Below are 25,049 nucleotides of genomic sequence, written 5' to 3'. Positions count from 1 at the left end.
CCTTAGTTAGGAGGACCTGAGTTCAAATCTATCCTCAAATACTTGACTTTTACCCAGCTGTGTGATCTTAGACAAGTCACTGAACCCCATTTGCCTGACCAAAAAAGAGACTCTGACTACCATATCTTATCCCAAGTGTGGTGTCTGGCAACAAATATAACTTTTTCAGTGTCTCTTTCTTTGGTCTCATATTCAAAGTGTGACTCAGGGTAGGAGGTAGATAGATTTAAGCCAGTAGGGTCAATGCCCAGAACTCCACATTTTGTACTGAAAGGTCCTCTGGCTGCCAGGGTCCCCATAAGCAGAATAATTCATCTCTTGAGCACTCATCACATTTAAAATCTTGCTCTAGGGCTAGAGGATACAGTGATGACTGGTTGAATGGCTGGAGCTCACAAGCAATGAAGTTTTGCATGACTGACCTAGCCCCAAGCTCTGAAATACAAAAGCCAGTGTCATTTTTAAGTTACCAGCCTTCAACCAAACATCCAGAAGCTATAGCACCCTGAAATTTCCTGAACTGCTCTGATCTCTGAAGCAGCTATGCAAGATCTGGACTGGTTAGTGCTTGGGAGATTCTCTAGGAATACTAAACCCACCACAATCTTTTCCTGAGGCCACTCAAAGTAATGACATCAATACCGCATTTGGAGTCAGTCTGAGTTACTCACCACCTCTCCTGCTCTGGGAAAACACAACTTCTCTGGAACTCAGCTCTCTTCTGCAAAAATCCAAAACAAGAAGTCTGCATGATCTCTAAAGTTACTTTTCTATCCCAAATCTATGACTTTACTGATCTCAGAGATGATAACTAATCCCTCAAGTAAAGTCATCCTTTCATTGTAAATGAAACCTTTAATGTGGAGAAGATAGCTGTATCAGGATAGTTAATTAATCATCAACAACAGATTGGGGGCCTTTGTATCTTCTATCTCCGCTGCTTTCCTGATCGCCTTCTCACAGACAGGAAAAGAGAAAAAATAGATGGATTTGGGATCAGGGAGTTAAAACCCAACATGAAGAAAATGCAGTGGAGAAAGGAAGAATCAAGATTCCCTGAAGGCAGACAGTGTTAGTGGGAAAGTGTGAAACGCTGACTCGAACTTCACATGGAAAACATATTCATTCATAAGTATCATGCTTATAAGTCAGAGCTTCAAACATACTGTTTAAAACTTTGCCAGTAAATCCATTATGTAGACTTAATCCCAAGTCACATAGATTCATCTATGTTTATCACATCTGTAAAATGGGGATAATGCTGATCCCATAAACATAAACATAAAATATTTATTTAATAGGTTTTGAGCTTCTACAGCATTAACCTTCCAGCTACATGATGCATCATATTTATTACTGTTATATAAGGATTTTAAATTTAAAAATAATTACTGCTCTCTCCAACTAGTGAAAGTTTGTACATCCTGCCTAACAGCAAAGTTTCAAAATTCTTCTGGATGGCATTTACAACATCCTTTATAGCTATTGTGCTAATTAACAAGGATAGATCCTGCACACATACATTGTATCTAGGATGTTCCAGAACATATTCAACATATATAGGACTGCTTGCCATCTAGGGGAGGGGGTGGAGGGTGGGAGGGAAAAATCGGAACAGAAGTGAGTGCAAGGGATAATGTAAAAAAAATTACCCTGGCATGGATTCTGTCAATAAAAAGTTACTATAATAATAAAATAAAATAAAAAAAAACAAGGACAGATCCTTTGTCAATTAATTCTGTATTTATATTGCAGTGATTTAAGAACTAGCTATAGAGGCAGCTAGGTGGCACGCACAATGGATAGAGTACCAGCCCTGAAGTCAGGAGGACCTGAGTTCAAATATGATCTCAGACACTTAACACTTCCTAGCTGTGTGACCTGCTCAAGTCACTTAATCCGAATTGCCTCAGGGGAGGGAGGAGAGAACAGAACTAGCTATATAGCCCATTTTAACCTGACATTTTGAGAAGCACTTATTTTGAACACACAGACCAGCATTTCCTATTAACCCAAATATAAATAATTGATGTTGGACCTATGTAATCAAACTTATTCTAAGGAGTATGGAAAAATTCCAGGCATTTCAACCAGTGTGTATTTAATAAGCATCTACTTTGCTCAAGGCATAATGATACCTGGGAATAAAAAAAGTCTTGAAAATTCTTTATACAGACTACATATCATGGATAGAATGTAAGTTCACTGAGGGGAAGGAACTGATTTTTGTTTTGTTTTGTTTATGTTTATTCTCCAGAAACTTATTTAAATATAAGTCCCACTGCTGGCACATAATGGCTATATGATCCTGAGCAAGTTGCTAAATTTCTCCATTGCTAGTCATCTTGACTTTTATCCTGCCACTGATCCTAGATAGTTGTGGAGGAGAGAGTGAGGCTGACTTTGCACAGCTCTGCCGAATTCAATTCACTTTCAGGTCAAGCTATCATCTTCATGGTTTCATAGGTCCTCTTCAGAAATAAAGGACAAATAACAACAAACTCCATGAATGACAGAGGAGATACTGACTTGCTTTGGTAGGAGGAGCTGTCTCAGTCTCAAATTCCCTAAACTAATTAAATCATAGGTCTAGAACCCTCTCCCTGTCCATACCTTATCTCTTACGCTAGGCTTGAAAGGTAGTTGCTTAATGTTTGCTGAATTTTTTTTATTTACAAGATAAATTACTTAGAGAGAGAGAACAAAAGAGAAAGAGACAGAGAAATAAGGCAAAAAAAAAAAAAAAAAAAAAAAAAATCAGAAAAAGATTCCTCTAACATTGGCCCCTGAGCTGAATGCATTTAGAAAAGCCTGGTGTGCACAAAGAATTTTCTTAATTCTAATTCTTCTCTCAGTATCTCAACCTCAATCTCTCAAGGCATAACAAAGCACCAAATAAATGCCTGTCAACTTTTATAACATTGAATATCTTGGCTTCAATCTGTTAACTTCACATAAATTTAAATATGCAACCATATCCTGTTAATAGGTCTACAAATGCTGCTGCATTTTGTTTCAGCAGGGAGATCTAGGGTCAAGAATACAAAGATTATCTACTTTGAGGTAGTTTTAAACAGGAAGGTGGCAAGAATATTATAAGACAGAAGACTTTTCTTGTTAAGCATGAAATTTATCACTGAAAATAGGAAACAAAATCAATGTTTTACATACGGCTTTTAAAAAGTTTTTTTGAAAGAAGTATTTATTTATACTTAATGTTTCCCTAAAGGATCTAATGAATTCTAGAGACAATTTTTGTTTTTTCCCAACTTTAAATGATGAGAAAAGAAGGAGAATTAAAGCAATCAGGTTGTTAAAACAAGCTTTCATAAAATCCCACAGAAGCAGAAATACAAAGTGAAAGGGCCCATATTTACAAGTCTATTCATAGCAATACTTTTAGCTGTAGGAAAGACATAGTAACAAGATGGTAGAACAAATTGCAGTATTTGAATGAACTGAATGAAATGTACTGTGCCATAGGAAGTGAAGGAGTGAATTCTGAAAAAAATTAGAAGATTTATATGAATTAATAAAGTGAATGGAATACAAGCCAGAGAAAAAATATATACAATAAGAACAACACTGTAAAAACAAGCAGTTTTGAAAGAACTAAAAATTCTAATTAAAGCAGCGATAAGAACAATTCCAAAGAGAGGAAAAAAAGAGAAAGAGAATGAATCACTAAGGTAAATACTACTGAAAATAATAGAACAAGTAATATCTATCAGCAATATGACCCTTAACAAATTAATAGCCTAATGAGTAAGTGTTTTCCCTGTTTGATTCTCTAAACCCTGAAGTGCTGGCTTGTAGTGATGGAAAGGATTATTTTATCTGAGAGTTCCTTGTAACTATGAGAAAACAGATCTTGCCCCTTTCCATTTGTTTATATATGTACAGGTTTCTTTCCATAGAAATCTCTTTTCTTTCTTTCTCTCTTTCCTTTCCTCTTTCTTTGCTTCTTCTTTCTCTTTTTTTCCACCTTCCCTTTACTATCCCGTCTCCTTTGTATTTATAAGTACAAGTGTAAGATTTGATTGTACTTTCCTTTAATTTAACACCCACTTCATCCAGCCCCTGGTATATGCCTCTTTCATCATAGGCAGCAGGTAGATGATTCAATAGATGGAATACTTGTCCTGGAATTAGGAAGAATTAAGTTCAAATCTAGGCTCCAACACTTACTAGTTGTAGAATCCTGTGCAAGTAATTTAACCTTTGTTTATCTTAATCCAGTGGAGAAGAAAGTCACAAACTTTTACAGTATTTTTGCCAATAAATGGACAATATGGTCCCTGGAGTCATAAAAAGTTGAATATGACTGAATAATAATAAGTTATTTTCCTCAGATAGTTATAAAGATAACATGAACTATTATAATTTACATAATGAGGAAAGAAAACCTATTAGGAAGCCACTGCAACAGTTTAGGCAAGAGATGATGAAGTAGAACTAAAGTAGAAGTTGTGTAAGAGAGAAAAGGGATTAAAATGGCAACTAGGAACAGCCAAAAGAGCAAAAAGAAAAACTAAGTGATTCCCCCAACTAGATAATCAGTTTGAAAATGAAATAATAATGGTAATAATAATAACAACAACTAATAAATAAGGGAGGCAACCTAAGCCTGTTATGGTTCTGCCTGCTAAAGCCCCAAAAATTTGTTATCATCTTGCCTGTTCGAATAGAAATAAGTATGACTGTGAGAAACTTTTGAATGTGTTTTCCAATGGAGTAATCTAACGATATTATCCATCTTCTCTATTTGTGCTTGATTCAGGGTGAAGCAGACAGCCCTACTGCAACTCAGAATTCTTAAATTCAGGGACCCAATAGTCCCATCTGCTTCCTTAGCAGAGACTATAGATTTGCACCACCACACTCAACCTTCCAACACTATCAAAATGTCATTTGGACTGATTAAAAAAAAAAAAAACCTCTCAATTTATGCCAAGAAAAAATTGATACTAAAAGTCTAGGGCTTCAATCAGGACGTTAAAGAATGCAAATGGACAAATCTAATACTTATATATAACTTTATCTTCAGGTAACACACACCAGAGACAAAGCTTTCAAGTAAAAAATTGTGACCATGTATGTCAAAAGATTTAACTAGTGTCCTAAAGTCAAAGTTCAATCTGAAGAACATGCCAGAGTAGAGGTGTTCAAATTAAGATATAATTGGGAAATATTTTAATAAATAAAAATACAATAAAATACAGATAATGTTGATATTCTAAGTCAATATGTAGTTGGCAAGAGATCCTTATGCAATCTTAGTGACCCCCTTTCTATTTGAATTTGGCACCATTTCTCTAGCAGTGTTCTTAGAACATCTTCACATAACCTGTATTAATGTGCATCCTTACAATAATAAAACAGGTAATAGTAGCTTTAGAAAATATCCAAAAAGTCATATAATGTTAACAAAATACAGGGCTCACTATCTCAAGGCAAGTATATAAAAACCAATACTTCCTCCTTTAAAAAAAAAATCTTATAACAGGTTAAAATTTTATAGAATACTTGTTCTGAATAAAATGACCTGACTTCACAAAGCAATTATAAAGCTGATAATAGATGGACCTCACTTGCCCTGTCAAATGCAACTCATACTGGTTTACTGCAATATGGAGCTCATAAAATAGCTAAGATAGAAGCAAAAGTCCCATCCTTAGGCAGCATCTTCATTAACTTAACCAATATTATTTCAATAGAAAACAAACAAATAGTTGAGTCAAGTTTGCATAAATGGTATAATGCATGATTACAGTACCAAAATCAGGTCACTGCTACCAAAAGTTATAGAAAGTACATCCTTAAGAAGCTTAGATTTAGTAATTAATGCAGATTTTCCAAGGAAACAGTAGAAACCATCCAGCAAGCTATAAAAATTTAGCAACCATCAAATACCTAGAAAGACACAACCAAATGACTAGAATGACAAACCAGAACATTGCTATTTTTCAAAAAGTAACAGACAAAATCTATGGGAATTCAACAAAGTCAATTATATTATCACAAATAGACTAATACTCATCATTATACTCTTTTAATTGCACTGACCCATAAGAATTTAAGAAAAACATACATAATAAAAGTTGTCATATCAAACAAATACAACCTCCAAATTAAGTAATTAAAATTTTCAAAATAAAGACTTGGCAGATTAAATAATAACCATGTGGAACAAGAAGTCTACAGAAGATGAACCAGCATCCCAATACTATCATTCAACTATGAAAACAAAAACAAATACAAAAGAAAGATAATGACTTGTTCTAGGACCATTTCTATTTGAGCAACACAAAATAAACAAAAATAAAATAATAACAAGCATTGACTGAATTCATTCAAAGGAAACCCATCCAGTCCAACAGAAATTGTGAGGAATTAAAACACAATTCACAAGATAATAAATTGAGTTGAAATAAATTTTATACTTGATCTGCTCCAATCTCTGCATTTTATTGATAAGAGAATAAATAAGAATTTAAATGACTTGCTTAAAATCATACACAAGTGGTAGGTACTAGAGTAAGAATTTGAATTCAAACATTCCAATGCCAGAGTTCTTACAACATCATGATAATTTCTCCTTCAAAGTTTAGAAATGTAGCAATAGGCTTTAAAATCACCTTGCTTCATCTGAAAGCTACTGACCAAGGATTTATTAGCAAATATATCACATTATAAAATAAGGTGCCTGTAAACATTCTGCTATCAGCATCTCCTAAAAATTCTTGTTTTCTTCTCTCTCTTTCTTCTTCAATGACTGAAAATCCTGACCATGGAAGATAAGACTATAACGTAAAAGAAGGCAATGCCAAAGAAAAGACTCGGGCCAAAAAGAAAATCCAAAATCTGAAGCATCAGAGTTCCCAGCAGGCTATGCATGAATGTGTGATGATGGTGAATGTGTGCTGGCATCTGAGTTAAGTTTATCTACTAGTTAATCCCTAGGGCTAAATGAGTTGTGTTTGGGGTGGGGGAAAGGGAGGAAGGGAGGAAAGGGAGAAAGAGGGGGTGAGGGGAGAGTGTTCAGATTTGACAGGATTCTACAAAGAACACTAGAAGTTGATATTAAAGTGCCTATTCATAGTCAAATCTCCACTGGAGGAGCTAAAAATAAATTGTTCTGTCAGCATTGCATTTTCTCCTCCTTGGACCACAAGAAGACTAAATTTGAAATTTCACTTGAGACAGAATTCCATGAAAAGTTGAAGATCAAAGGACACTTGTCCCAAGAGCTATCCCATTGACCCAGTAGCTTGAGCAAATTCCTAACTTGGAACAGACCCTGGGAAACAAAAGAAACTATCACTAATAATTTAGTCCAAGTTTTATGGTTCACAAAAGCACTTTCCTGTAAGAAACTTGTGAGAACAATGGGAAAATATTATTCTATTACAGATGAGAAAAGAAGCTCCTAGAGCTTGTACTTTTTCATAGCTGGTAGAAGCTAGAGGAAGGATCCAAATCCAAGTCTCTAGGATCCAGATACCATGTTCCTTCCATAAATTCATGTTAATCCTTAGTAGGAAAAAACTTCCCACATAGTTAAAACAAAAACAAAAAAAACCTTGTAAGGCTTCTTCCCCTCTCCCCCTCCTAACAAACTGCCTCCCTCCCAAAAAAAATCAAACAGCTCTGTTAAGGTTACTGATCATACAGAAGTCAATATTCCAAGAGAGTTAGACTGTGAGTAACCTAGTATCCACAGATATCAGATGTCTGGAAAACTGTGAAGCTGAATGGGAAAATAATGCACCTTTATTTTCACTAACCTCTGATATTAATGAGATTTAGGAGAGCAAATAGTACCAAATGTTGGGGTTCGACCATATAAAAAATTCACAATGGCCTCTCTTTGACAAAAGATTGGTTTATTTCTGAGAAGGGGTGATAGACAAAGCGAAGAGGTAAAATAGACACCAGAAATGGTAAATGTGAAATAAAATTAGGAGAGCAATAGGATTACCAAGGAAAGGAATATAAAAGAATATATTAAAGGAATATGCCATGAGGTGTGAGTATGTCATTGACTGGCAGGCTAAATCCATAGAGGAATTTAACACCCTAAAAGAGTTAGCTATAAAAAGGAGAAAGACACCATGAAGCATAGGGAAGGGATGGGAGGAAGGATACCATGAGGCATGGGGGAAGGATGAGGAGAAAGACACTACTAGGCAGAGAATACCTTGGTGGGCTAACTCAAAAGGGATTCAGCAAAGATGGGATGGGCCATGGACAGTTTTACAGAGGAAATAGGAGTTTAACATAACTTGAATTTCTGACTGGACACAGTAAGATAGGGTTACCCAAGACCTCCACACAGACTGGGACTATACAATTGAACTGATCCCCATCAGTGCCCTTCCCTACTTCCCTCAGGAAGTAATCTTACCAGTACTTCAGGTTTCTTCTGCTAACCCTCAGGACTCAGGATCTCATCAGTAATTGTTAGGCATTTCCTTTATTCTTTTAAATTCATTCTGAGAAGGGATCTATATGCTTTACCAGGCTTCCAGAAAAGTGCCTCACACCAAACAAAAAAAGGTTAAGAATCCCTAAATATTTAAAGAATAAACTGATATCAAAAGCTTGAGGAAAATCAAACAACTTAGAAGGTTGTACTGGCCTTAGAAAATAGATAAGATTCCATATGCACTTAAATATTTAATATTCTTTTCTCAACTTTGGTGAAATAGTACATCTACCAGCTGTAGCTACATATTTTGGGCAAACTCATATTCACAACTTTAAGTTTTGTCAAAACTTAGACAAGATATAATGGCATGGGGATTAAAATTGTAATTACCATATTGGTTACTTTCACACCAAGGAAAATTTTTCCCAGAGCCAAGGCTGCAGAAGGATCCTTATTTTGAAAGGCAAATAAAATATATGCATCTGACTAATCTCCCTTATCCTCAGAAGAAGAATATAATACAGATACAAAAAAATTATTACCCTTTTATTAAAATGTTCAAAAGGAATATAAACTATGCTAGAAAGAAAACCTCCTTTGCCTTCAATCTCACTTATTATGAGATCATGGTAACACAGATTACTACCTTAGATATAATAGAGACTAATTCCCTCATTTTACAAATGAAGAATGAATTACAAATGAAGACTTCAGCTCCCTACTACATGCAGAATCAAAGATGGGATGTTCTATTTGGCATTAAAAGACTTCAAAATCTTGTCCCTTCCTATCTTTTTAATCTTAAAAATAACCCGCTCCACAAACACTAAGTCAGCCACAACTACCTGCCTTCTTGAATTCACAAATCTTAATCTCCCAATTCTATCTTTTCAATAGCAGTCCTGCATAGCTGGAATTCTTCTACTTCACTTCCATCTTCTAATTTCCCCTTGGAATCCTTCAATATGCAGCTCTTAAAAGTCTCAGAAAGAGGCCTTTCTAGGTACCCTTCATTTCTGGTGCTCACTCTCAAGTTTACAATCTATTCCATATATATTTTATAGTACACTATTGTTCTGATATTGTCTCCTCCATTAGAATATGAGTTCCATAAGAGCAAGATCCATGTTTTTGCCTGTCTTTGTATCCCCAACACTTAGCACATAGTCTTTTTCATAGTATGCTATTAACAAATGCTTACTAACTGAAAGACTATTAAATCACTTGCCCACATTCATATAAGTAGTATAATTGGTTCTACACTAGGGAAATAATCATTTATCAGTTTGAAGCAATATCCATCAATAATTAAGGCTAGGTAAAAAATGAGGCAGAGAATGACTTCTTTTGCCTAGTCAAAATATGAAAAATTCAGTCAGGGAGGGAAAGACCCTCAGGGTTTCTATCCAAAACAGATACAATCACTATTTCTCTTCACCCAAAGTCAAAGATAATCTAAGCAATGACCACGTGGGGCTTGGCCTAGGGCTTGCTGTTGGCCAAGAGAACCAGAATGATAAAACTGTAACTATTAAAGACTTAAGCTTTCTCCAGTTACATCTAGGGCCATCTCCAGTAACCTAGATCTATATCTTGCCACTGAACCAGATGGCTCCAAAGGAGAAAGTGAAGCTAGTGTCTTTGCACAATCCTTCCTCACTTAAATCCAATTCACTCACATATCATGGCATCACATCCCTGATATCTGGTCTTCTTTGAGAATGAAGAACAAACACTCTACTAGACTTGTACTCCAAAGAGATCATAAAAAAGTGAAAGGGATCTATGTGCAAAAATGTTTGTAGCAGCCCTTTTTGTAGTGGCAAGAAACTGGAAATTGAGTAGCTGCCCATCAGTTAGAGAATAGCTGAATAAGTTATGGAATATGAATGTTAAGAAATATTATTGTTCTATAAGAAACAATCAGCAGGATGATTTCAAAAAGGCCTGGAGAAATTAAAGGAACTAATGCTAAGTAAAGAGAGTAGAACTAGGAGAATATCGTACAAAGCAACAGCAAGATTATACAATGATCAATTCTGACAGACGTGGTTCTTTTCAACAGCAAGATAATTCAGGCCAGTTCCAATGGTCTTGAAATGAAGTCATCTGCACTCAGAAAAAAGGACTATGGGGACTGAGTGTGGATCACAGCATAGTATTTTCCCCTTTTTTTAATGTTGATTGCTTGCACTTTGTTTTCTCTTTTTTTCCTTTTTGGATCTGATTTTTCTTGTGCATCATAATTGTACAAACATGTATAGAAAAATTGCACATGTTAAACAAACTGGGACCGTGGGGGGGAAGAGAAGAAAAAAAAGTTGGAACACAAGGTTTTGCAAACGTGAATGTTAAAAATTATCTATGCACATGTTTGAAAATAAACAGCTTTAATTAAAAAGAGAACAAAGGACAAACAGCAATCATTTATCATGAGATCATACAATTTAGATCTGGGAAGATCTTCCTGGGTTTCATAAAGTTATTGCTTGGTCCTGCCTATATTAACAAAGTGATCTGATTATCAGTGTAAAAATTAGATAGTTATCAAGCACTATGTGGGAAATACTTTACTAAGTCCCAGGGATACAAATAAAAACAAGTAAGATAGTCCCTGCTTGGGAGAAGAAGGGAAGGAAGTTGGAATACCTAAGGAAGCATGGGAGCTGCTGGTTCAGAAATCTGTAAGGTAGAGGCTTGGTTCCAAGAAAAATAAAACAAAAACTCGCCCATCATAAACAAATTCTCATTCCTGACCATGAAAATGATAGAACCAGCTGCTACCCAAGAAAGGTAAAGAAAAGTTAGGAGAATACTAGAAATGGACACCAGAGTGTCATTTAGGAGTCAAGTCAAAAAACTCAATGGATTCTTTGAATCCAAAGAAATCCAGGAGTCTTGAAGTGAAGAGTGAATTTTCAGTGTAAGGTGGGTTGCATGGAGGTAGAAGATGGAAGTAATCATCAGAGAGGGAAAACACGAAATACTAAAAAGGGAGTAGAATTAGCAAAAGAGGGTCTGATTCCTTAAAAATCAGTTTCTTCCCATGGCCATATTCTTTTTTGACAGCTACATAGTCATTACCTCCCTCCCAGTCCAAGCTGCGATCTGCACTACTGTGAGCCCAGATAACATTGTCCAAAAGAAATACACAAGCGCGTGCATGTGTGCACGCACACACACACACACACACACACACCCTTACCCCTGCACTTATGTACTCAATAGTCTCTGACTCCTGGAAACTCATGTTACAAGAAAGGGAAAAAAAAAAAAAAAAACAATTGTGTTAATTCAATATGGATTGTTGGATTGGGTCTAATTCAATGACAGTGTCATTTCCCCTGTTGGGAATTCAGTCCTTCTAAGTCTAAGTGATAATTAGAGCAAGCTGTGATCAAAGCTCAGGCAGGAAAGCTTAAAAACTTAACTCTCCCATAAACTATAAGTGATATTCCAGGAATGGGGCCATGAACCTCAGTGATCCAATGCTGGAGTAGTTATAATGACCTTCATAAAATAAAGTAGCATCAGGATGACTTCCGGACATTAAACTTATCCAGGGGAGCAAAATAGCAAATTCCCCAATAAAAGAAATTATGTGCTAAACTAAGAGAATAGCACTGATTTTCAAAAAAGGGGAAGGGGGATAGGGAAAGGTGTTTTTATCACTGCAGGAAAAGATAATGTCAGCAGAAAAGAATGGCAACACCCAAGTCACAAATATTGAGTTCCAGGAAAGAATTTGAAAAGCATTTACTCACTTGTATAAAGCGAGAACCCAATAAATCAGCTAAGTTTTGATAATTACCTGTACTCGGAAGAAGCTGACAGGCAGGTTTTCCTTTACCAAGTGCTGATTACTATCAGGAAAAGAGGTAACATGAGCTTTGCAACTTTCTCTTTTGAAACAGTAAAATGAGCACTTGAATTTTTCTCCACACAGCTACCGAAGGGGTTGATCTAGTGCTCAGCATGATTTATATGAAAGCTTCAATGCACAACTGGAAACAAGATAAAACAGGATGCCTTGTTCAATTTGACATAACAGTTCAGGAACTAGAGAGCTGACCAACCAATTTCCTAAAAGCCCAGTCTATTTGCTTGATACATTGTTATTTGTTTTTTTTCCCATAGTAACCTTAGAAAAATATGAAATCAAGGTACCAATTCAACAAATATTTTGAGTTCCTACCGTAAAATAGCATGCTAGGCAAATGCATTGAGATAAAAGATGTAGTATGTCATTAGAGTCATCTTGATCACGGTCAGCCAGCCACCCAAGTGAGTGAGAATAATAAATAGTCTGTCACAAGGAAGATAGGACAGATACACTTGGATAATTTGGGCACTGTGATTTCCTCATTGTAGTATGCTCTGCAACAATGTACATTCCACCTCTTCAAGAATTGCTGAGTGGGGAAAAATCATCACTGATGATGACTGAATTTAGCTAGTCTAGTCCTAAATTCAATTCAACAAACACTTATGAAGCACCAGTACCAAGCTGCAAAGCACCATGCTAGGTGCAGAAGAGATAAAGTCAAAAATGAATATTATTTCCTACTCTCCAAAGGCTCACTTTATTGGGTAATACAACATATACACAGATTATCAGGAGCATTAAGTGAAAGTAGATGTAAGGCAAAATATCTTCATGATGAGAGCTATCCAAAAAATAGAATGAGCCGTCTAGGAAAGAAGTGAGTCCCCTTCAAACAGAGGTCTCTCTGTTAGGTATGTGGTAGTACAGCCCAATATGCACTATATTATTAAGTAAATGGAGTTAAATAAGTACATCTTTATGAATATAAATGAAATTAGCTGACTATTCAGAGCACTCGTGAATCATCATGCAACTAAACTAACTAAAGAATTCCTACGGTATCTCTAGGCTTGATATAATCAACACAATACATTCTATCACCCATGAAACACAATATCATCTATGAAAAAGCAGTAGACTTGGAATCAGAAAATCTGGCTTCTAAGATCTTTTTTTTTATTATTATTATAGTAACTTTTTATTGACAGAATCCATGCCAGGGTAATTTTTTTTTTTACAACATTATCCCTTGCACTCACTTCTGTTCCAATTTTTCCCTCCCACCCTCTATCCCCTCCCCTAGATGGCAAGCAGTCCTATATATGTTGAATATGTCCTGGTATATCCTAGAGACAATGTAGTGTGCAGATCTAAACAGTTTTCTTGTTGCACAGGGAGAAATGGATTCAGAAGGTAAAAATAACCCGGGAAGAAAAACAAAAATGTAAACAGTTTACATTCATTTCCCAGTGTTTTTTCTTTGGGTGTAGCTGCTTCTGTCCATCATTGATCAATTGAAACTGAATTAGGGCTCTTTTTCAAAGAAATCCACTTCCATCAGATTACATCTTCATACAGTATCGTTGTTGACGTATATAATGATCTCTTGGTTCTGCTCATTTCACTTAGCATCAGTTCATGTAATTCTCTCCAAGCCTCTCTGTATTCATCCTGCTGGTCATTTCTTACAGAACAATATGTTCCATTACATTCATATACCACAATTTACCCAACCATTCTCCAACTGATGGGCATCCACTCAGTTTCCAGCTTCTAGCCACTACAAACAGGGCTGCCACAAACATTTTGGCACATATTGGTCCCTTTCCCTTCTTTAGTATCTCCTTGGGGTATAAGCCCAGTAGAAACACTGCTGGATCAAAGGGTATGCACAGTTTGATAACTTTTTGGGCATAACTCCAGATTGCTGGCTTCTAAGATCTACATGATACTGGGTAGATTCGCTTTTCACCTGCAAAGTTAGGAGATTGTAGTGAATCTTTAAATTCCCTTCAAGAACTAAAATTACAGTACTTTGATTTCCAAAGAGAATGGCATGAAAGAATTCAAAAAGGGAAAGATCTCACATAGGGTTTTAAGTGAGACTATCATCCAGGAAGTAGTAACTAAGCTAAGCCCTGAAGGAAGAAAAGGATTTCAACAAGTACAGAAGAGGATTCCAAGCAAGGGGGATTGTTAAGATTCTTATAAGATACTAAGACAGTGGAATTGATAAAGACAATAATTATCTGACTGATCTGATCCTACAAGGAGATGTTATGGGCCAGAACTTGAAATATGGTACTAAGTAGAATTGAGGAGACAATGTTTAAATCTAGTTTAGAATTGATTTAAGCTTACAACAAATAATGGTTTCCTAGTGATATAATGATTGGTGTGTACTCAGTGTACAGCATATAAGCAAGAAGCTCTCAGGACCAGACACACAAGCCCACTCTTGGGGGAGGAGACAGATTCATTCTATCTCCACCTTTGAGCTGGCTGGAGACTGAAGAACAAACCTTTAGATTCGGAGGGCGCTAGAGGCAGAAGCTGGCAGAGGCAAAGATAGTGGCAGGAACAGAGGAGAAAGATAAGCCTCCAGAAAGCTAACCAGGCCAGAGTAAAGGAGACAAAACTTGGAAAGAGACAATAAAGGATTTGGACTTTAACTCCTGGCTGCATTTGAGGTGATTAGTACTCTGAACTGGAACGAAGGCTGCTCCCAGAAGTCCCCCAGGAAACCTGCTCCCAGAGAACAATATATGTTAGGGAAGAACATACAGGGGATAACATGGAGAAAGAGGTTTAAAAAAAAAAAAAAAAAAAAAAAAAGGTGGGACAATCTAGTGGAACAGCAAGCTGCCTGGTCTGGCTGAGGACAGAATACGAGGAAGTTAAAGGAAACAAAATGAAGCCAGAACAAGGAAGGCTTTGAATATCCACTTGTATGAAGTTAGAGGCCAATAAATCAATTAGTTAATGGTGTACCAGTGTACTGCTGCTCTTTATATATATATATATATATATATATATATATATATATATGCTTTTTATTTACAAGATATATGCATGGGTAATTTTACAGCATTGACAATTGCAAAACCTTTTGTTCTAATTTTTCCCCTCCTTCCCCTCCACCCCATCCCCCAGATGACAGGTTGACCAATACATGTTAAATATATTAAAGTATAAGTTAAATACAATATATGTATACATGTCCATACAATTATTTTGCTGTACAAAAAGAATAGATTTTTGAAATAGCATACAATTAACCTGTGAAGGAAATCAAAAATGTACTGCAGCTCTTTTTGAGGTGTTAAGAGTTTTCTATAGAAGAAACAAACTGCTCAAGGATACCAAAAGCACACGTCTTTAATATGGTCCGCACATAACAGAAGATTTTTAAACTGAAACATCACCTGCTAAGTTAGGAGATTGTACTGAATCTTTAAATTCCCTTCAAGAGCTAAAATTGAAGGACAAGGGAAAAGAGCACATCTACATCACTGTCACAACAGAATGGCTGGACAAATCACTGTAACAGCAGAGACAACCAGATCCCTGGAAGGGCAGAATGAGGTCAGGATTCATCCACCCCTGAAAAGTGCAGGCCTGAGTTGAGATGATCTCCAGGCCAGTGCAGAAGAAAGGGATCCAGAAAGCAGCACTCCCTGGACCGACAGCCAGCTTATGCTACAAGCTTGTCACTCACTGTTAGCATGGGCATGCCTAGTTTTTTGTCTCAAACAACAGAGCTATTTCCAGATACAAATAAAAGCCAGGTTTTGGTTTGTTTTTTTAAAACAAGAGCAAGAACTCAAACAGGAAAATCTCACTGATTTCCCACTTCTGATGTCCCAAGCCAGGTTGTTACAGTTGCTGCTGTTCATCATCTCAGTCATATCTGACTCTTTGTGACTCTTATTTGGGATTTTCTTGGCAGAGATACTAGAATCATTTACCATTTCCTTCTTAGTTCATTTTATAGATAAGGAATTAAGGCAAACAAAATTAAGTGATTTTACCCAGAGCCACATTGTCAGTATCTGAGGCTGGATTTGAATTCAGGAAAAAGCACTCCATCAAAGAAGTCTTGACTATTAAAGCTGCATTGGGCATGGAGGGGGCTGCAGGAGACACAGCAGAAAGAATGCTAGATTTGGAGTCAAATCTAATAAGTTCAAATCCCACCTCTGGAACTTATTACAACCTATCTGATCTGAGATAAATCACTTAATCTCTTTGAGCCTGTTTCTTCATCTGTAAAAGGAGGAAAGTATAGACAAATCAGTGGTTCTGAAAGTGTGGTCTAGAGAATTCTGGAGGGGGTGGGAGGAATCTCTGAAACTCTTTTAGAGGTCTACAAATTCAAAATTAATTTTTTTTCTTTCTAATATAGTAAATATCTATAAATATAACCCACATAAACAAAAATTCTTCGGACAGATCCGCAATAATTTTGAATAGTATAAAGATACTAAGAACAAAAACTTGAGAACTACTGTAATAGATGACTTCTAAAGTCTGTTCCAGCTTTATTATCTATAATCCTAAAAAGAAAAGATATGGAGTAGGAGACTCAGAGGATCTCACTTATATGGGCACAATCTGATCTATTTATCAAGTAGGCAGCAAGATCACTTGCTGTAACAGAGAATTGGATTGGAGTTAGAAGCTTATGGATAAAAGGGTTGCCAAGAAGCAATAAGATCATGATTGAGACTGGAGAGAAAAGTAATAACTGCTATAAAGTTTGCATAATGGTTTCTAAAGCACTTTCCTCAAAGCAACCCTGTGAGATATCTCCATTTTAAATAGAAAGAAACTGAGATTAAGAGGCTATATAAATTGTCAATGATCACATAATTTAGGATAAGACAGAGAAAGCTAGATTCAAAATTTGTCAGAGGCCTTCCAAATCCCCACAATGGATAATCTATTCAATTCAACTCACCTACTACTGTGCTACTACTGTGATTAATTTCATTGTGCTTCAGATACTGCATTTTTGTCAAATTGAAAGTTTGTAGCAGCCTTGCCTTGAGTCTATTGGCACCATTTTTCCAACAGCATCTGTTTCCATCAACATGTTCTCTGAATCACATTTTGATAATACTTGCAATTATCAAAAAAAATGTACAACAATGTATATGAATGTGTAAAATTTTTCATCATTATTATATTTATTATGGTGCTCTGTGATCAGTGATTTTTGATGTTACTACTGTAGTTGTTTTGGGGCACCATGAACTAGGTGCCCCATAGGAGACAGTGAACTTAATTGGTAAATGTAGCGTGTGCTCTGATTGCTGTTCTGATTTCTGTTCCTCATTTCTCTTCCTTTCTTCAGGCCTCACTATTCCAGGAGTCACAACAATATTGAATTTAAGCCAATTAATAAGTGTCAAGTGAAATGAAGACACCACTGATGCAGCAAACTTCATTGTTGTCTTATTTTAAGAAATCGGCACAACCACTTCAACCTTCAGCAACCATCACTCTGATAAGTCAGCAGCCACCAATCCTGAGGTAAATCCCTCTACCAGCAAAAAAAAAAAAAAAAAAAATTCACTGAAGGCTCAAGTGATGTTCAGTATTTTTAGCAATAAAGTATTTGTTTAATTAAGATATGTATGTTTTTAAAGACATAATACTACTGCATACAGTCCAAATTTTATATGCATTGGGAAACCAAAAACTTTGTGTGACTTATTTTACTGCTATATCATTTTTGGGAGGTAGTATGGAACCAATCCACAATATCTCCAAGATATGCCTATAGATAACACACAGAGATAGGTGCTGAGATACAAAGGGGTAAAAAAAGAATGTTAATCCTGTCTCAAATAATTTACTAAGAGTTGGGAATGAGGAGAGAAAACATGTACAAAGATAAGTAAAACCACAAGGTAGGTTCTAGAAGCAGAGAATCTGATAAGGTAGGGAAAACTGGGAGAGGGAAGAGGAAAAGTAGGAGATGTGCTAGAACTATGCTTTGAAGGAAGATAGGAATTGACTTAGAAGTAAAAATACCTGGTCTGCAATCCTACTTCAAGTCCTAGCTAAGAGAAATCACTTAATTTTTCTGAAGCTTAGACTTCCTCATCTGTAAAATGGGAGTAATAAACAGCACCATCCTCCCAAGACTGTTGTGAGGATCAAAAAAGGTAATATATGTACAGAACTTTGTAAAACTTAAAAGTGCTATCTCAAGAGTCACCTAGAACAACTATTACTATAAATGGTTAGCAATGAAGAGAAAGAGAAAAAGAAAAAGAGAAAGAAAAGAGAAAACTAGCCTTGGAATCAAAAAGTCCCAAGTTCAAGACCTACCTCTGAGCCATCGAATAACTGTTTATGTAACCCAGAGTCAACCAGTTACTTCTCAGTGCCCCTTTCTTGAAGGATAAATTGCAGTATAGCTGCTTGTCTGCATCTGGAGAGGAAAATGTCCTACACTAGAGCAATCAGAGGAACCATCAAAACACTTTTTAGGATATATATATATATATACACATATGTATTAACACATATTGTATACATATACTATATACAAACAGGAAAAGCCTATGGACTCCACAGAATATTTTAAATGAATAAAATAAGATACACAGAATTATAAAGAAAACCCAATCATGTTAAAATATAGATGTAATTTGTTTCCCATTCAAGTTCAATGTATTCCTGAAATCTATCCAAAGATTTTGGATAAAAACCCTTGGAACAGGATAAGGAAAAAAAAGGTATTTGTCATTTTAGGCCTGAATAAATGTGTGTGTGTGTGTGTGTGTGTGAACATTTGTGTGTATGTATATGCATATAACACATACATACAACCTGATTCTCTGTTTATGTGTTTATTTATTTATCTATTTATCTCTTTCAAAGAGTTCTCATTTTAGGGGTATGGCATAAAAGACCAGCATAGTATTGTCTTTTATTCCCAGAAGGAAAACATAATTGGCTTTTTACCAGATCTGGGTCAAGGTATCTGTGGGGAAGGTTTAAAAATTACACTATCTCCTTATCTTCTAGTGGCAGCTCAGAATACACCCTATTAACACATGGGATTTGAATTATTACAAAATGAAGTACCTGCAAATCAGAGAGCCATATTCTTTGATATTAAAATGATACTTTTATAAAACTTAAGACTAAAAAATGTTCCTCATTACCCTTATGAGGGCAAGGTTAGTGTGAGGCCTTAATGAAACATTTGTAAAGCATCTAGCCCATGAGCAAAACACAGTAGGTGCCATAAAAATGTTAGCTCTTATCATCATCATCATCATTTCCCTATGTTCTGTGCTCTGAGCAGCTATCTTGTCTGTCCTTATTCCCAGCTCTCTCTTCCTTTCAGATATTAGAGAAATCAGAAAAATGCTTAAACATTGGTAAGGTCAAATGAAAATCACTGATCTGTTCAATTTTAAATATTAAAAAGCCAGGTCAAAATAGGCAGTTCAAACATGCCCCAAGTTCACTTATATTTATAATATTCTTCAGGTGGCTACATTATATGTATATATATATATATATATATATATATATATATATATATATATTTAAATAGGTAGTCACAAAAGTGTGAAACAATCTCCTGGATCATCCTGATCCTCTAAAGAAAAGATAAACAACTGATAATATGCACTGGGAAAAAAAGCAACATCCAGTTTGCTTTGGGAACTCCACAATTTCAAAAGTCAAAATTGAAATTAACAATTACTCATCACTATCACCAAATGTCTTTGGATCTCTCCTAGCATAGCTAACTCAAGTAGATCCACAAGGCTTATTTAAAGCTAGTTAAGTTCACACCCAAGAGAACTACTGGTTATATCAAACCTAACCCTATACCTGAAATGGCATATACTGCTCATCTTTCTTACTCTCTTTCAGGGGTTTTTAATCTGGAGCTCATATATAGATTTCAGAGAGTTCCTTCAAATTGGAAGAGAAACAGTTTATTTCTTTATTCCGGTAACAGGTCTCATTTGTAATCCTATATACTTTGTGTTTTGTATTTTAAAACAGTGCTTAGCACAATTCCTCACATTAGTAGGTGGTTAATAAAGGCTTGCTGACTATTTGACATTCTAAAAAAAGAGACCATGAGTTTCACTAGACTTTCAAAGGGATCCACAACACAAAAAAAATGTTAAGAAACCTAACTCTATTCTCTTCCTTCAGCAATTCAGCAGAAATAGGAATTGTAGGAAATAGTTTAAGGTTTATCTAAATTATAAAAACTTAGCAGCATATAAATAATGTCATTAGTGAAATAGTCTTTGAAATCTATAAAGCTGACAAACCATTAACAAATCTCCCAAAGTTCTATCTTCCTGCTCCCTGATAGACAGCTGAGGGAGATGAGAGCCTTATATTATTATCCAGGCACCATTAACTTATATAAAGAAAAAGACCTACTTAGATTCCAACTGATACATAAGAATACAGAATTTAAACCTGTAATGAGACCTTCATGAGGTCATTTAGCCCAGCTTCCTTATCTTACAGATGAAGAAACTGAGGCTTTCAAAGATTAAGTCATCCTAAGAGTTCTTCTCATGTTTTCTGTTACAAAGGATCTACTAGGATCTACTTAGATCTTCCAAGAACAAAGGGCAAGTTTCCTATTTAGGGAAGGTACCACATTAAATTCTTGTGAAACCTGCTCTGAAGTGTTATTGTTCTTTTAAACTGGTAAGATTCTTTTGCCCAGAGTGTGGAAATTCCAGAGAAGAATCTAAAAACAGGAGAGAGATTTGATGAAGCAAAGCATTGTTAAGAGACTTTGCTAGAGAGGCCTAGGAACTGGAGGCCAGCATAAGGCCAAGGATTTCACTATTTGGAGGGAAGAAAACAGATTTCCATTTCCTACTGGTGAACTAATACACTTTGAGAACATCAACATAGTATTTATTTGTATAGAGTAGACTGTTGCTGTCATCAGGGTGGCTACATATCAAAGAAAGAATTATTTGACCAACTTTCCTAAGTCATTTGCTCTTGTCACAATGAATCCTCGTATGGGACCTAGGAGGGAGAAGGGTTGTCCCAGTACTCAATTCAATGTAACTAACATTTATCAGGTACAAAACACTATGATAGCTACAGGAGATAAGAAAAGAAAGACCCCTGCCCTCAAAAAGTTTGTTCTACTATAGAAAGGGGATACAGATTACTAAATACAAAGTATGCATAAAGTTATACAGTGTAATTTCTCAATGCATAACAGGGATATCAGAAAAAATACCTATTACAGAGATTCTAAACATGAAGATATGTAAGGACTTCATTTCAGACATTGGGGAATGGAGGGGGAGAGAGAGGGGTGACAAACTAGTAGGCTCTGAGGTAAACAAAAATTCATATTTAGAATCACAGAATCTATTCTAGGGCTAGAATCATGCCACTGATATCTCCCATTCCTCCCTTGCTATAAAGATGAGAAAAATATCCCATAAATATTAAATGACTTGAGCAAGATCACACATGCAGTAAGTAAGAATCATTACTGAGATCTGAGGGGAAATCCATTCTTCACACCTGTCTTCCCAAACAATGCACTGCTTTGATTTGCCACACTTGTCAATTAATTCAACTAGCATTTACTAAGTGCCTATTATTTGAAAGTCACCTTGCTAGAGACCAAACATACAACCAAAAAATAAAACTATCACCTCAGTTCTTACCCTCTTGAATGTTACATTCTACTGTCTCAGCTTCTTGCTAATACCTGACATTTATTAATAATCTTTAAAAATGAAAGAATTACCAGTAGTTTCACTTAGAAATGAGGCCCTAAGTATAAAGTCAACCTCCCTTTTAAGCAGCAGAAAGCACTGGTCACAGATACTGAAAAGGGACATCAATTATTACTTGTCCCAAGTGAATGGTTTTCCTTTCTTCCTAAGGCCCAAGTGTAAGCCTTGAGCTGGCTAGGAAGATGAAGTATGTCATTTCTCAAATGGTCCAGTTAGCTTCACTGACGGCCTAAGTGGTCCTTTGTGACTGCCTCAGATCTATCCTCCTCCTCAAGATAAGTAAAGATGCTAGCAACAAACTTGCTCTAAAGATGCAAGAAAGAAAAGGGCACAAAGGATGAGAAGCTACATTTTTAAAGGAGAAGAGTTTTTCTTATTGTCTACAAAAAAGTCCCAGTAAATGAAACTCTTCAAGTCTTAGGGATGGAATAAACACAGCAGTTACCAATTCTTGCAAATAAATAGTCATGACTTAAGCATTATTTGAAAAATAACCTGTGAAGCTAAAAGAAACACTGAGAAAATTCAAAAGCTTCAAGTTTTCCATGGCCAAGTAATATTTATAGTTTGAGGTTAATCTGTTTTCACAAAAAGCCAGAGTTTCTGAACTTAGGCAAAAAGTACAAATTAATACTGCATAGCTTTGAAGGGACCCAGTGGTGGAGGCTGGAAACCTGCACGACCCTTCCAGTTTCACTCCATGCCTCCCAAAATACACAGCAAGAAGCCAGCAGCAATCTGATTTATAAGCCCTTTTAAATGTGGCATTTTAGAGTCATGTATGTCTCTTTAAGAATTGCACACACAAACTTCAACAAGCTAAGGTGTTGAGCCAAAAAGAAGGCATATTTCTAGCCTGCATAATCATTTCTGGAATGATTCCCACCAGCAGCCTCAAAGTCGAATAGCAGTTCGCTGATCTCAACCCAAGCTTTTTCATCTCCTGGGTAATGACAGTGATGATTCTTAGGGACAAAAACCACCAAACTCAAAAAAAGAAGTGGAAAAACTCCAACCAAGAAATCCTAAGCATCCTCCACACACCTGCATTTCACAAAATGCCATTCTCAGCGTCCCAGGATAGTCAGGACTCAAAACTGGGGAGCCTTCAGCTTTGGGTGAGTCCACTTATTCCTAATCCATCCCACCTAGCCCCTAGGGGAAGGGAAAAATAGGAAGAGGAGAGTCAGTTAGCCATGGAATCTCTCCACCCCCAATGACCTAGAGCTGAAGTCAAGAACAGATACACATTTGTTCAACTACTGGAGCAACTGTATGTCATCCCTAACTCTCCACGAGGCCCTTCCAACCCTCCTTCAATCTTTTCCTCTCTGGAATGTGTTTCCACCGAGAGGCCATGGGGGAGAGGAGGAAAATGCTATAGGCAAGAACAGCAAGGAACACTTATCCACCCCAAACTAAACACGTTTCCCCTTCTTTCAGTCCCACTCATATAGAAGTCTGGTTTCTGGCAGACACCCAACCCGGAGTTGGCGCACACCACAGCAAACTCAAAAACGCCAATTGCCTCCAGCCTGATCAGAAGAGGGACCCAAAAGCAAATGCCCCAGAGCAAGGGAAGAAGCATCCGCCTCCAGTTTGGCAGGGAAGATTCTCCTGGAGAATCCCAGGAGTGAAGATCCGGGGTTATTTGAGAATTTCATTCTCTAGGTAGAAATTAAGAAGCTCAGTCCATGCTCCAGCGGAGCCTAACCCATTCAGCTCGCCCACTTTTCGTGACCTCAGATGCAACACCCTTCCTCCCTCTGGGAAAAGAGGGGATCCTCTTCTGAAAAAGAGGAGAGGGAAGGGGAAGGAATCCCTCCTTAACTTTCTCATTAAAATTAAAAAAAAAACCGCTCTTCTTTCTAACCAGCCCATCTATGCACATCAGGGTTTAATACTGAGGGAAGAAAAGGAGATAGGGAAAGGTACCCTCTCAATCTGCACAGAGCAATTGAGATGTCCTGGATAGAAAGCCCCCTCTAACACTGCCTGCAAACTTAAGAGCATCTTGCTTGCATTCATCAGCGCTGCAGCCCCCTCCCCAAAGAAGCCTCATCTGAGCAGAACGGGCAAGCCGGCGTTGCAATTGCATCCACCCTTTTTTCCCTTCACTAGTCCCTCAGTTTCTTCTCTCCTCCCCACTCCTGAGCCTATACCTTGTAACGCCGCTCGTGCTCCCAGAGGTACAAGTGCGCGGCACGCGCCCCAGCTCCAGTCGCCTCTGTCCGTAAGGTTTATCCCTCGTGGGGTACTGGGCTCCAGCAGGGAAGGCTCGGTCGGGCCCGGACTGGCTCCTCCGCTCGGGTTCCTTCTCCCGCGCGCGCAGCTAGGGAGGGGTAAGGGGGGAAAACTCCCGGCAACTCCAACTCCAGTCACTGGGGCTCCAGCTGCAGCCGCCCGCCAGCCGCGGAGTGCAAAGGCTTGTAATGCAAACCTGCCCCCGCTGGCCGACTCTGAGCATGCCCAGTTGGGCCGCTAACTACAGCTACCTTGCTCGGGGCAAAAGGCTGAGGGGTGTCCTTCGCCCTCCTACAAGACCCTCCGCGAAGTAGAAAGGCGGGGAGGTGGAAAACATCTGGGTGTGGACAGAGCCTGGGCGTGCTGGGACGGTCCCCGGTGGACTTCTGGAAAGGGTAAATGGCAAAAATGGGTAAATGTGGGTGGGGTGAAGAATTTCTCAAGTTTTATCCCGCGTGGAAGACTAAGGTTTCTGTTTCAACACTAAGGTGTTGGTATTATTTTACTTATTTATTTATTTTGTTAAATCTACGCCTAAGATTCTAATGAGGTGGAAAGCCGGAACAAGCCTTAGGCAAAGGGAAAGTAATGCATACCAGTGTGTAAGACTTTATTCAGTGGCATTCTCCCTGTTATATACAACGTTAAAATAACATTTTTTTGTTTCTTTTTTTAATCACGCAGTGAGTCGGAAGAGCAGTTTTCCAGAGAAATCGACATGTGCCCCACCTGTTATATGTGGCATGATGATTGAAGAATCAGAAAACTGTGTGAC

At 37.1% G+C, this 25,049-nt stretch overlaps 1 protein-coding gene across 3 annotated transcripts in view; it reads right to left on the bottom strand.

Annotated features, from left to right (window-relative positions):
* The window catches only part of STXBP6 (syntaxin binding protein 6), a 331,516-nt gene extending 307,002 nt beyond the window's left edge, over positions 1-24,514 (bottom strand). For 2 of the 3 annotated variants that reach the window (XM_023501236.2, XM_003756129.4), the window contains exon 1: positions 24,193-24,514. The gene's annotated coding sequence lies outside the window, so the exon portion shown is untranslated. Of the gene's footprint in view, positions 1-671; positions 722-24,192 lie in introns of all 3 variants that reach the window. The other variant, XM_023501242.2, reaches the window with a different exon arrangement.
* Between the last annotated feature and the right edge of the window lie 535 nt (positions 24,515-25,049).

The sequence above is a fragment of the Sarcophilus harrisii genome, chromosome 2 (assembly GCF_902635505.1).
Source record: "Sarcophilus harrisii chromosome 2, mSarHar1.11, whole genome shotgun sequence".
Lineage (NCBI taxonomy): Eukaryota > Metazoa > Chordata > Mammalia > Dasyuromorphia > Dasyuridae > Sarcophilus > Sarcophilus harrisii.
The sequence above is the reverse complement of the archived record's forward strand: the minus strand, read 5'-3'. Positions and strand labels throughout refer to the sequence as shown.